Below are 13,448 nucleotides of genomic sequence, written 5' to 3'. Positions count from 1 at the left end.
AACATGTGGGACCAAGCTGGAGCAATGCTGTTCCTCTCGCAGATGAAAATAAAGGAATGCATTTGTGGGTCCATCTAATCCCTTCTTTGCTTTTTATGGGCCAAAGGTCCTCTGGGGATCATTGCAAAGTGTTCCCAAGTGCTGCACTCCACATTTAGGGGCTGGCTCTGCTGACAGATGTGAAAACACCTAGCCAAATATTCTCCAACAAATGCACAAGAGGATGCTGAGAGTACGAGTGATCACAGATAAATTTAAGAATAATGCCCATTTAGGATTTAGCCTATTTTATTCTGAGTTTTTTATTTGTAATGAATGTATTGTTTACTGATCTGCTCAGAATACAGACGTGTTGTTTTCTTGCTGCAGAAAATCACTAGATCAGAGGAAATTAAAAATGAAGCAAGTGTCCACTATGTGTATAAAATCTAATTTTAGAGTGAGGAAACAATAGTCTGGCTCTCACTGGTACCATTTGAGGTCTTAAATATTTTCATTTAACACTGATTTATAATTGCATCTATTTTATGCCCTTTAGGAGTTCCTTCCTAACCTCATTTCTTGCATGTAGACACTTAAGCTCACAGTTATTTCCTAAATTTAATCATGATTTTTATCTTCCTGCCTCTCCTTCCTTTTCTAGCACACATCTTCATGTCCTATAATCACACGACACAGCTCTTGTTTTTAACGTGTCACTCCAACACTGAAACTTCGCACAGAATGTCTGTGTGTAAACCTTAATCCAAATCCCCATGGCTGGTCCTGAGTAATTTAAAAAGCTAGTCACAAACTGATGGCATTTCTTCTTGGTGGTAAGAAGGGTTTAGTGTAGCTCAGAAAAGCTTTCTTACAGCGCTCCTTCTCTTCTCTGGGTGCAAACCCCTCGCTAATGTTCAAGATACTTTTTTTAAATTAAGCTAATAGCTGCAGAAGATGTTTATGAACCCTAAGCCTGACTTCTGGGTACTTTATTCTCCTAGCCTTCCCAGATGGATGCTTTATTCTCATTCTCCTCAGCTGGCTTGAAAATAAACAACCCAAAGATCTTTATAAAATCTTTTCAGATACCTGCTCCGTTTCATCATGTTTCACTCCACTCTCGTTTGGCAAAGGTGATTTATATTTGGAGCCCTTGGAAATAACAAGCTGGAGTACTGCTCGCTGCTTGCTTGTGCTGCCAGGTGTTTTAGAAGCTGTGCTGAGCCAAAAGCTGGCAGTGGAGAAGTGGAAGAGACTCCCCTCCGACCAACAAGACCTGTCCAGTGGCCAGGGCATCTCTTCTTGGTGACTCCTGAGGGGCTGCTCAGCAAGGACCACTCTTCCCCCATTCCAAAAGCCCAGTTAGGAAGCAAATGAGCTTTTGCACCACCAGCTCAGCCAGCCATGGCCATCTAACAGCTCTCCAACATCATTAATCAGTGTCAGAGCAGCAGCACCGAGTCTAAACAAGGGTCCGGCACCACTCCTGTCTCCCAAATAATTCCTGTAGCGTCCATCTGTTTGCAACTCGGACTTTTTGAGCCCGACTTAGTAAATTGCATTTTATATCAATTTTCCTGGTGGCCTTTTAACAAATGAAGTCTTCCACCTCCTCTGGAGGCGAGGCCTGTGCTGGTGCAAAGTCTGGATGTCACAGACATTGCAGCAGCGAGGAGGAAGAGAGGGGACATTTCTGTGATCTTCAGAGCTACCCAGATGGCAACACACATTAGTATTATGAGGGAAATAAGGTTAATTCTTCTTGAAAGACGTGCACAGCACTTCAATAGTATTGAGGTCTGATCTTTATCTAGGTTTCTATTTGTTTGGGGTTTTGTTTGTTTTTAAATCCCATCTATTGATGTGAATTTTGAGGCCTCCAATCGAAGAACAGGATCACTGCTGCAGTGGTCCTCCCTCATTTCTTTAATGTTATTTATTGCCCAGGCCCTATATGCTTTCATGCACCCAGTTGTTAATCTTTTAATTATCCTCAGTCACTCATTGAAAAGTTTGTCACAGATCTTTTAGCCAAAGGTACATTCAGCAGAACTTTTCTTAGTTGTTATAGAAAGGCAAAAATCTATTTTTTTCTTTTTCTTTTGTCCCGCTGTTTTGAAAGCTTTGGTGTGTTAAAGCATAAAAAACATCAGCCATACCTGCTGTCACTTATTCAAGAGATTAATATGACAAAGGTGTCAAAACAAACAAGAAACACTGATGTACTGAAAATATTTTCTCTAGAAGCTCCCAGGAATCCATCCTTAGCATATACCGCTCATCTGTTCTTAACATGGTATTACTGAACAGGGCAAGAATTGAGAAGATTTTGCTAAGTCACCGCTCACAGACAGATAATCTTTTGTATAGAGGAAACTCACACTGGGATTCTTCAATATGAAACTACTAAAAACACACACAAATGGGCCACAACCACAAACGAGCTTCCAGCCCACAATAGAAGAGTACGTATTCCCCTCTCCAAATAAAGAAATCCCACTGATGTCAGAAGGCCCAGAATAGCACCTTAAATCCAACATCTGCCTCTCCGTTTTCGATCACATCACCAGGGGAAAGTGTGAGGACAGAAAAAAGTATGGTTGCTACTTGGAATAAATTAGAGTAGCACAAAACACATGAGGAACTCCGTATGTTTATTCACCGCTCAACTCCCAAGGTGCTGAACCACTTTCCTAAACCACAGTCTGTGAATCTATCATTTTTGCCCCTTGGCCATGAAAATTTTGATGTCATAAAGGGTAAAAATTGCTCCTAAAAGCATTGCAATACAAATATTTTAAAGTCTTTACAGCTGTCAGATGAAGATGCAGGTTTTAAACCCAGCATTCACCGTTTCTGAGCAGGATCAGATGGCTCATTATGCCCCTTGAGATTCCATCTCCAGTTTCCCAAAAATCGCTCCACTTCAGCACCTTGCTGCAGTTACCTCATCTTCCCTGCTCCAGAGTAGGAGTGCCCTGGCCATCCTTTGGAGCAAGGGAAAGCACTCAGTCATTAATTTGTCCTGCCCATCCCACTTCTCTCCACAGTCCCCGGATGATTTCAATACCATGATTTGGTTCTTTGCCATTCAGTGCCTCTTGCAGAAGCGTTTCAAGTAAAGCCTATGTGCCTTTTTTTTTCCCTAGTGGTACAACTTTGACATCTACTGGGGTTTGTTGTTTTTTTTTTTAATATAATTTTTGAGCATTTTTTCTTCATTTGTGAAGAGACCTATTGAGACTACACAAGGTGGAGGTGGACCTTTTGCTCACCTCGTACTCTGGAAGATGTAAAGTGAGTTGATCATCACAGGCCATGTCAAACACCCAACAGCCACCTGAAGAAAGCACAGGAAGCAAAGAGAAGGAGTAATAGCTTTAAATAAGTTTAAAACCTAGAGTGAAAGTAGTTCAACCCCCCATACACACACCAGAACCAGAATAAAGCTAGAAAATCCTTCACTGATGATTTATGTGTGCTAAGGAGAGAACATTGAAACATGAGCAGTGTAGACAAAACCCAAGGGTACAGAAAGAAGCAGTACTCAGCGAGAAAACCAAGAATAAAGCACTATATAAGGTACTGCTGGGAGATGATCCAGGTGGGAGACAGGGAAGGGCTGTAAATTACAGTCCAGGAAATGTCCACAGAAGGAAAGAAGTCCTTTTCACCTATTCATATTGAAAAAACCTCCATACCAACCAAAACCTCAAAAACAACACAAAAAAAAATCCACAACAGACAAACCAACCCACAACACCAGACAAAAAAACTTCTTATAGCTCAAGAATTATCAAACTTATTCTCTGTTTTGGTTACAGTTTTATAATAAAATAAATAAAATAATAAAAAAGGTCAACAGCACAGCTAACAGCAACACCAAACCACCCCAAACAAAAAAGCAAGCACCATCCAGTTTCTGAAATGCTACTATTTCAAAATTTACAAGTCAAGGTACATTAAAAATTCCATCCAAGGTACAATAGCAGAAGACATATTTCCAAAATGAATTAATGAATGATAAGCTTTTGGACCCTTTTTAGTCCCTAGGGATAGCTTGTTTTGTGAAATGCCTGACAGCTTTAAGGGATCCGGGCAGAAAGACGTGGTGGTAAAATTCAAAATATGTCACTGGACTCAATGAGTCAGGGTTTTGCTTCCCTCTGACTTTTGATTTTGTACCTGGTTTTGGTTATACTCACAAAAAAAATAGTACACAGAGGCAGAACCCCAAAGCCACATTACAGAAGAAAATGACACCTGTGGGAGAGGAAACCTCACCAAGATGAACACTAAAAATCCAATTACAACCCCAACTACGATGGGCAAACCTCCCATATGAGTTTTGCTGTGGCCTTCGAGTCATGATTTTTTTGTCTTCCTCATGTAAAAGTCAGGAAACTGTATGAATATATACATTGCATAGTATAGGATTTTATTTCTTCATCTCCCTTCTACAAGAATTTTCTGAAAGTTTTGTAACTCGCCACCTTGACAGGTTTGAAGATGGATATGTTAATTTCCTGATACTCTGGCAGCAACTGCTATGATAAAAAGGTAATAGCAAGAAGAAAAATAGATGTCGCTTCCCTGCATTAATTCACAATATTGTTTCACATCCTTTAAATCCCTTCCTCTCCCATGAAGTCACCAGTGTAGGGCACTGGAGCAATAATGAAATCCTACCCTAGTGAAGGAAGCAAAAAAAGAGGCCTTTCAGTCTGCACAACGAAATGTGAAAATTGCCGTGGGTATCCAAGTTGTTCCCTGGAAAGCTCTCCTCCCGTAAAAGGATTGCACAGGGCCTGTCTAAAGAAATGCGACTGCTGCACTGCCAAATCATTCCCTCAAGAGGGGACATTAAGTTGTCCCCAAAAAAACTCACGCCCCTCTGAAATCTACATTTCAGGGCTGGATCTCTTTGCACTCGTCAGGATTGGAGGTGGATGGTTATGCACATCTATAGTCTAGCAACAATCCATTGATCTTGAATTTATTTCTTGCAACAGAACATTAAGTGCCTTAAAACATCCAGGGCACAGCTTCCCTTATGGAACTAATACAGAGTGAGAAGCTGTACAAGGAAGGTACCAGCACAAGACAGATACACACTAAACAAATGTTATTATGGAAAAATGGCAATTAAGATTCTCTTAATTAGCCCTGTCATTTTGTATTTATCATCATAATGTTTGTTTTACAATGCTTTATTAAATCTGGCTTTATGACAAACAGTCTGCTGGCAATGCATCCTGCTGTGCAACATATGGTGTTACACCTAATGAATATTAATGCTGTGAAGTACAAATGGTCTTCTGGGACAAGGGCTGATGGCTGGGAAACTCCTGCAGATGGCATCATTATTCAAAGAGGTTCACCTCACATGTTTCTCATCAGGTCTCCTCCACAGCTACCTGGGATGCTGCCTGTGGGCTTTTAAAGGAAGACTAATATTAAAAGTCTTCACAGTCCCATTCCCAATTTTCAGGGAATTTGAGGGTGTGTGTGGTTTTTGTTTTCTTTTTTTTTTTTTTTTTTTTTTTTTTTGGAAAAAAAAAAAAAAGTTATAGCTTAGCTTAATATTACAAGTTCTAGTCTTTGATTAAAAAACAAACAGAAAACCAACAAAAAACCCTCGAGACATCTTCACAAGCTGAAGACAATCTTCATTCGGGATTTCTTACTGTGCAGTGTTTGGTGGTGTTCTGCTCTTATTTCTGTTACATTATAATATTATAATAGAGATACAGTCCCTCCTAGACAGAAACACGGGGAGAAGAGTTTTTTCCCTTTTCCCTGGTCACTTATTGGTAATTTTGAGGCCAGCAGAGATCTCAGCTGGACACAAAGGGACCGTGGTAAGGAATGACAAAGTGTTAACCCTTACCTTTGCCTCTTCACTTTTGGAAGCCTTTAATTTCCCCTGGGGAGTTCAAAGTAGAAGGGTACTCGGGCACATCCAGCTAGCGGAGCTCAATCCCCACTCGCCCAAAAAATTCAACCTGTCTAATTGGGAGGGTCTCGAGGAGGTCAGATGAATTAGTGGTACATGGCTTTATCGAAGGCAGAAGAGCCCTCATACCAGCAGCTGAACAGCCAGTTCTCCTCCACCCATCCCTCGAGGTGGAACAGGCCTATCTGTCAAGAAACTCTCCCCCTTTTTTCTGGCTGGAGGATCACAACACCAGCAGAAGAAATCCATTACAACTTCTACAGCATATCTTGTTTAGGGAGCTCCTCCAATTGACAGATTCCTACTTTGAACCAGTTTTTTATTATTTCACCACCTCAGCAAAGTAGCTCATATCTGGCAATGATATGACCCAAGAAGTTATTTCTGGTCCTTTCAGCACATCAAGTTCTAAAAATTTGATTCCTGAATGATTTATGTCTAAGATACATGCTTATTTTAAAAATTATTTTCTATCTTCATTAAAAAAAAACCAAAACAACAAAAACAAAACACCAAAAAAAAAAAAATCCCCCCAAAAAACGCCAGCCCACATTCAAAAGCCCCAATTAACTTTGCTTTGATTACTTCCCTTAGCACCCACAAAGAAACAGTGCCATGTCTCAATGAGGAAAGTGATTACAGCTTTTCCTGCGCAAAAGACAGGCACATTGTGTTTGTTTGAGAAATCTAGATTCTTCTGGAAGCCTGCACATTAAGAATGACAAAACAGAACCACCAGATTTTCATAACAAGTGACTCCCACATTTCCCATCAAGTCTGACTATAGAAATGACAGCTGTGCTCACCAATAGTCACTTCGTTTATGGTTCACCAATTATGCGGCATATTCTCCCAAACAGCTGGGCAAAACATTCTTATTTGAATGCCTTCAATGCTTCAGCTATTCACAGAACCACCCCAATCCAGGCTTTTGGCTTCCTTCTGCCGAGAGAAGTCACAGTTTGACTTAGAGCAAAGAAAAATAAATACAACACTGGCTGCCAGAATGCTGAAGATAGGCTGTTGGTTTTCCCAAGATCTTTTTTGAGAATACTACATTTATTTTAGTCTTTCAATTACCTATTACCACAACAAATGGAAGACACAATTCTTTTATGCTCAAATATTCTGGGTAAGCACAACAGAGGGAGCACTGGCTGAAACAGAAGAGGCAAATCAGCAGCTCACTGTCGGCCACAAATATCTTTATGATTTTTGCAACATTTCCCAGCCCAAAAGGTTCAAATATTACACAGAGATGGCTCAGAAGGGTAAGAGCACATAGTGCTAAAGACAGCCTTTACAGTAGAAGACCTCCTTCTAGAGGAAAGAAATGAATCTGCAGACCAACCCTCACAGGGTCAGGCATCAGCTTCACAGATGAAATCAGAATAACCTACACTTTCGTCCAATTTCCCAGGAATAACAATCCCTGCTCCTACTGCTCTCCAAGCCAGAACAGTTTGGTTGTTTGACATGAACCAAGCCCCATGTATGCATTGTGGGGTGTTTGAGGATATTCCCTGAGCAGACAAAGCTTGGTTTCTGCTGTCAGAAAGAGCTCCATGTCCAACTCCCACATCATCTCCCAGCTCCACTCCTCCTTCCCAAACAGAATCTCCAGTAGACGTATAAAGAACTAATTAGATTGATAAATTAACACCATATACTGTGGATGAAGAGCCAGTAAAGGTTCATTTAATTCCTGAGGATCAGAAGGGTATGAATATTACAGTGAATGAATCAGTACAGAGATTTCCCTGTCAGCAGAGAGTTCCATCCAGGGCTTGAGAGAAATCACCTGGAACCCACCACAACTCCGGTGTGAGGCAACAGCAAGGGGAACAAATGGCAACAGCAGTGTATTTAAAAGCTCTTTCATTTATCAACCAAAAAACCCCACCAAAACCTGTGGAGTTTTGGCAGTCTTCGGACACAAGGTCAGAAGCTGTCCTGCCAATGTCCTCCTCCATCCCTCTGCTCTTCCCCACTGCACTTTGAGATCAAAGTGGAGGTCAGACTCCCACCCCCTTGACTTGTTTTCCTGTTTGTTAAAGGCACCATCAATAACGAAGGCAGAGCTCTGGGAATGAGGTTTGTTACTCAGCTTGTGACATTTGCTGTAACTGGATCCAAAAAGTGTAAAACGTCGCGGATGTTTCCGTGCAAGCGGATAAACAGTAGCTGCTGCTTTATGGATATCTTGGCTTAGGACTGAAACAGTTTCTAAAGAGGCAAATTCTTCATTTTTCATATGGCATCTAGGGAATACATCACACCAGATTAGACTGAGGCAGAGACTCAACAGGCCAAACTTACAGTGTTGATATAATAGATCTTACACTTTTACACTGCTCTGCACAGACAGTGCTAGCTCTCTTAGAAGTAATTTCTGCCCTTTTAAAACAAAAGAAAAAGGGTTTTGAGACACCAAGGATGACAGAAAGTTTATATTTTAGCCTGATAAAATTAATTTATTTGCCAATTTTAAGGAGCAGCCTGCTGTCAAGGAGCAGGATCTCTCGAGCTATTTATAGTTCAACATCAGAATTTTCTCTTGCCCAGGGTGCTCCTCGTCAAGGCACCTACCCTCACTCTCCTGTCCTGGCAGCCCCTGCCCAGCTCAGTGTCTGAGCCTGGGCTGGAACAGCAGGGAGGAAGGAGACGAGGAAAAACAACAAAATCTCTGGCCCCCCTCTCCCTTTTCCTTGCTCACTGCCTCAGGGCAGCGCAGTCCAGGGCTGATGGAACCAGGGTGGAACAGCCTGGACCTCCTGGGGAGGAGAATGCCCAGGAAAGGCACTCTTGGCACCGCTGAATCCAAAGCTACAGCAGCTGCTGAGACAGCCAGAAGGTCTCTGTCTGGCTTAGGGCTGTAATTTTTTAGCCTGAGGCTATTGTCCTCTTTTACCTCTTTACCCAAGAGGAACAATTAGCAGTTTCCCCCAGCAGAGCTATTTGAATACCACTTTATGATTGTTATTCCTGCTTAGTGCATGCTAAGCCACCTTCTTAACCTTTATTTAGTTTTCAAACTAACAGTGTTTGTATCCTGACCAGTTTAAACCTGACAATTTCCCCAGCAGCTTGTGCTCCTGTTATCTGAATTAATTTATTTCAGCATTCAGATCATTGACTCTAAAAACTTCATCCAAAATATGGATAAGGGAGCTTCGTTCTTTAAAACGGGTCTCATTTTTGATAAAGATACTACAAAGTAAACACGATTAAGTATAGGTCTGAAAGCTTAGCTGCTCCTCCTCCAGCTCCAGACAGCTTTCCAGATCCTGAGGTCAGTTTGTGCACCAGATCCCCCTCCAGTACCTTCAAACATTTCCAGGAAGTTCAAACAAGCAGCTACAGAGAAGGTAAAGCCCGTAATGGTTTCCAAAGATGAAGCCTGCAGCTGCAGGGCTCACTGTGAGAGCAGAGTCAACTTTTCTTGGGCTGCTGATATAGCTTCAAAGACAAACACAGGCACTAAAATAACCAACCCCTCTCTTATCTATTGTATGTCAAAGCTGTTCTCAGTACACGGAGGTAAAACTCCTGGCTGTTGGGTTTCTTATGCAGCTGCTTGTCCTCTCTGAAGGGACATAATTCAATAATGAGGATTTTTCATATTCAGACACGGGTGGGAACAATAACAGATTTCTACAGTTTGGGGTAAAACTGGAAGAAAAGTGTTTTGCTTTGTTTTTTTTTTTTTTAAATGGCTGGGCTATGCCAGCTCAGCTGAGAGGTTTCATTACACTTCCAAGTATGTTCTCTAAGCAACAGAATAATTCTTTTCATTGACACTAACCTCCAGCTGCTGGGGCTAGGGGTAGATTTTACCCTGACCCCATCTTACTACCAGGTTCCTGTTTTTTCCAAGCAAGTCTGAATCCCAGAGTGCCCAGGTTATAACCTGTGCCCAAAGCACATTTTCCCCATGACTACACCAAGCATCAGGTCAATTTAGCCGGCTGAAGTGAGCACTTTTTCCAGAAGATGTAAGCATCTCATCAAGTGTTCCATCCCTAACCAACCCAGCAAAGGTTATAACAGCATTAACATTGATGTCCTGCTCATGAATTGTTTCTCACACACAGGAGGCAAGTGGCTCACAATACTGTGCTAATTCAATAATGAGAATAGCCAGGAAGTTTGTGTTCTTAAATTAATCGCTGCTGTATCCATCTTAAATGTCAAGCACCGAGTTCCTAAGAGCTATGGGCCATCCATGAAAATCACAGAAATGGCAGGTATAATGCATCATATCTTATATACTAATAAAAATACTGACTGCTAGGCTTTATAAGGTCATGGCTTACTGCTGCCTCTCACCAATAAAAAGCTTAATGCAACACTGGGCTCTGCATGATCTTCATAGCCAGAATTAATGAGGAGGAATCACAATTAATGGTTTTCTACAAACCAATGGATCACAAGTGACAGGAGCTTATTCACAATTTATGAAGACCTGATTTTTTCTCTTTTTCCTTGGTGGGTAGAGGGCTGGAAAATTGCAAAGAGATAATGAAAAGCAACTATTACACAGAATATGGTAATGCAGGTTTATAAACAGAAGCCATAGACGTGCCCATGGCAGGGAACTGGTGAGCTGGAAGCCTGCAGCTCCTACAGGGATGAGATTTAAGACACACTGACAGAAAAGTACCTGGGGCAGCATCTGCAAGTAAATCACTGCTCCATAAAGTGACCTACAGAGGGCATCTTTCTGTGTGATTTGTGGTTTGAAACATGAATCAGAAAAGACAGAGGAGAAAGGTGCATGATGAGGGAGAGTGAGGAAACAGGCAGACTTTCCTCCACTCACTTATCAGTCACAACACCACAAGCTCCTGCAACCCTTAGGACCCAGGTTTCAAACTAAGTCATATTCTGAATACCCACAAACCAAACTTAACTTGGGGGGTCAAAAATTTCATAATTATCTGTGGCTCAAGCTACGGGAGTCTCAGTTCCCCAGCCTTTTCTGGTTTTATCTTTAGATTTTATAAGGGTTTATACCTTTGGGCACATACAGAGATGTCCCAGTCTTGACAAAAGTTGGTTCCTTGCCCCTTCTTTATTAATAAAACAAAACAAAAAATCTGACAAAAAAAAGCAGCAAAAACAGTGATATAGATATTGGATTTTTTTTTTTTTTTCCCATTTGGAAGTGAAACAATTGTATGAACAGGAGTGGACCAAAAACACTGGGTCCTAGACCAGACCTTCACCTCTTCTCTCCAAACTTTTGACAGTACTGTTCCTCTTTAGACCACAGGGTCATTTTAGACCTCTCTGCAAGTGCCCAGGAGACATCACGGCCACACCAGAGCTAGAAGCAGGACTGTCAGTGGTACAGTGCCCAAGATTCCCAGCAGCTCAAACCCTCAGCTTCTTCGGCTCCTTAAAATCGTCCATGGGCAACAAAAAGGAAAGCAAGGTGACCTCCTCTATCATTTGAGGGGAAAACACCAGTAGAAGTTTCTGCCTGGGATCCACAGCCAGCGTGGCATTTGGGCCAGCACTGCAGAGGTTTGAACTGAGGTGCTCAATAAAACATGCTTTCCCTTTTTTGCACCTGGAGAACAAGCCCTTCCACACAGCACAGGGCAGTGACAGAAAAAGAAATTTATTATTTGCAGTGGCAGGAAGACAAAAAAATTAAGAGTTTGGGAGGGCTTTGCTTGCATAAAAACAACATTGTCAAAGTGAGCATCACTGTTTCAAGGCTTCCACACCCTTTCCACTCCCCATCTCACCCCCAAAACCCTTTTAGCAGCTAAAGCCTAATGTGTTTTCCATTTTAACATTTTGGTTAAGGAAACCGACTGATTGTTTCCCCGTCACAGGCAGTTACCAGGGAGATACAAACGAAGGCAGAGTGATGAAACCTGGCACAGCAATTCCAGCTGTGACACAGACTGTGCACTCCCAGATTAATTATTGAATTGGGGTGATTGCTTACAAGGTGAGCTCCTGTTTTCCTTCTGCAGCAATGGATGCAAATCAGAGCAGGCAGCTGGTGACATCAAAAGGCCTGGGCAGCACATCTGATTTTCCCCTTGCATCTGCATAACTCCACTGACTCAGATTTATATTGGGGTGGAACAGAGAATAATCAAAGCCAGCGTGCGCTATCTGAGCCGGGGCACAAAAATGTCAGCAACTTTAATCTTTATAAGGAATCAATCAAGCAGGGCTTTAATGCAGCCTGGGTGCTGCACCCAAAGCTGCTGTTGCACAGTGATGGATGCAGGGCAGGTAGCGGAGCTGGAAAGCAGGGAGGAAATAATTGGAATACACGTGTAAACTATTAGGCTCTCACTCCCTGCGGGGCAGGCAGGGGGAGCAGCAGCAGCAGGATGGCTTCCAGGTGGAGCTTCTGCAACCTGAACTGTCTCCAGCCCAGGAGGGGACACTGCAAGGGTCAGAAGGGAGCAATACCCTTCGGTTATCGATTAAAAACAAACAAACGAAAAAAAGGCTACATATGCACACAGCACAATTAAAAATAAGAGCTACGACATGGCAGAAGGACAGGTTCTGATTAAGTTCCTGTAGCTAACAGAATTCCTTCCCTTAGGTGGGCTGATAGTGTCAGGGAGACAGAGGAAGGTAGCAGGGGCTTGCAGGAACAGCATCAGCCGTGCCCTGACCTGGGCTAAAAACACATTGCAACCTTTCAGAAATAAATAAATAAATAAATAAAAGCAACTCCAAGGTGAATGCAGTCCAAAGAACTCAGCACTGCACACATTCCCCACATCCACCCCCTCATGCTCCTCTGCAGAACGAGGCACAGCTGAGCCAGACAAGTTTTGCGCTGGTAACTCAGGTGTGCTGGACAGAGCCTTCAGAGTGACAGAAACAAAACCACCAGCAACATTTATGCAGGGGTCTGGTGGCTTCTCAATACCTGCAAGAGTGGAAAGGCACCTTTAAAATCCTATGTACATCTTCCATTCTAATATATCCGAGGATTCAGCCCTAGTACTTGATTTTAACCCACAGAGTTATTTTTGTCTTTGACATGTGAGGACAGGAACTCCAGAAGCCACCCCATGCCAAGCTAAGGGCACCAGCAGAAAAGTGATCCATTTGCAGGGAACTACTTGACACAGATTAGCTACCAGCCTAACTATTAGAAGTGAAAGAAAATGGGAGTGCATCCTTTCACACAGACATAAATGTCAGAGCTGTCCTTAGAAGCGAAAGAATAATTACTGCCAGAAATAAAACTGAAACATTTCACGTAAACACTCAGATGCACAAATGGTGAACTTGTGAAGCTGTGTGCCCATCGCGGTGCTGCAGAGAGTAACGGAGCAGACGTAATTAATCTTGGTTAGAAATGCACAAAATGCACATTTACCCACCAGCCACAGCACATGGTCTGCTCACAGAGGTGATTTCCCCTCCTGTGCTCCTGGTCACAAGGGATTATTATTCCATCCTTCCCCCCATCCCTGGTCAGTCCCCCTAAAAGAGAGAGGTGGCTGAACTCCTCCAAACA

At 42.4% G+C, this 13,448-nt stretch overlaps 1 long non-coding RNA gene across 1 annotated transcript in view; it reads right to left on the bottom strand.

The window, feature by feature from the left end:
• Positions 1–2,632: 2,632 nt before the first annotated feature.
• LOC120748851 (uncharacterized) overlaps positions 2,633–13,448 on the bottom strand; it is a 32,226-nt gene continuing 21,410 nt past the window's right edge. Inside the window, exons 2-3 of the long non-coding RNA XR_005699433.2 lie at positions 3,258–3,322; positions 2,633–2,969 (exon numbers count right to left, since the gene is read on the bottom strand). This is a non-coding gene — a long non-coding RNA (uncharacterized LOC120748851). The remainder of the gene's footprint in view (positions 2,970–3,257; positions 3,323–13,448) is intronic.

This window comes from Hirundo rustica, chromosome 2 (genome assembly GCF_015227805.2).
Source record: "Hirundo rustica isolate bHirRus1 chromosome 2, bHirRus1.pri.v3, whole genome shotgun sequence".
In the NCBI taxonomy this organism is placed as follows: domain Eukaryota; kingdom Metazoa; phylum Chordata; class Aves; order Passeriformes; family Hirundinidae; genus Hirundo; species Hirundo rustica.
This window is presented reverse-complemented; position numbering and strand designations above follow the sequence as displayed.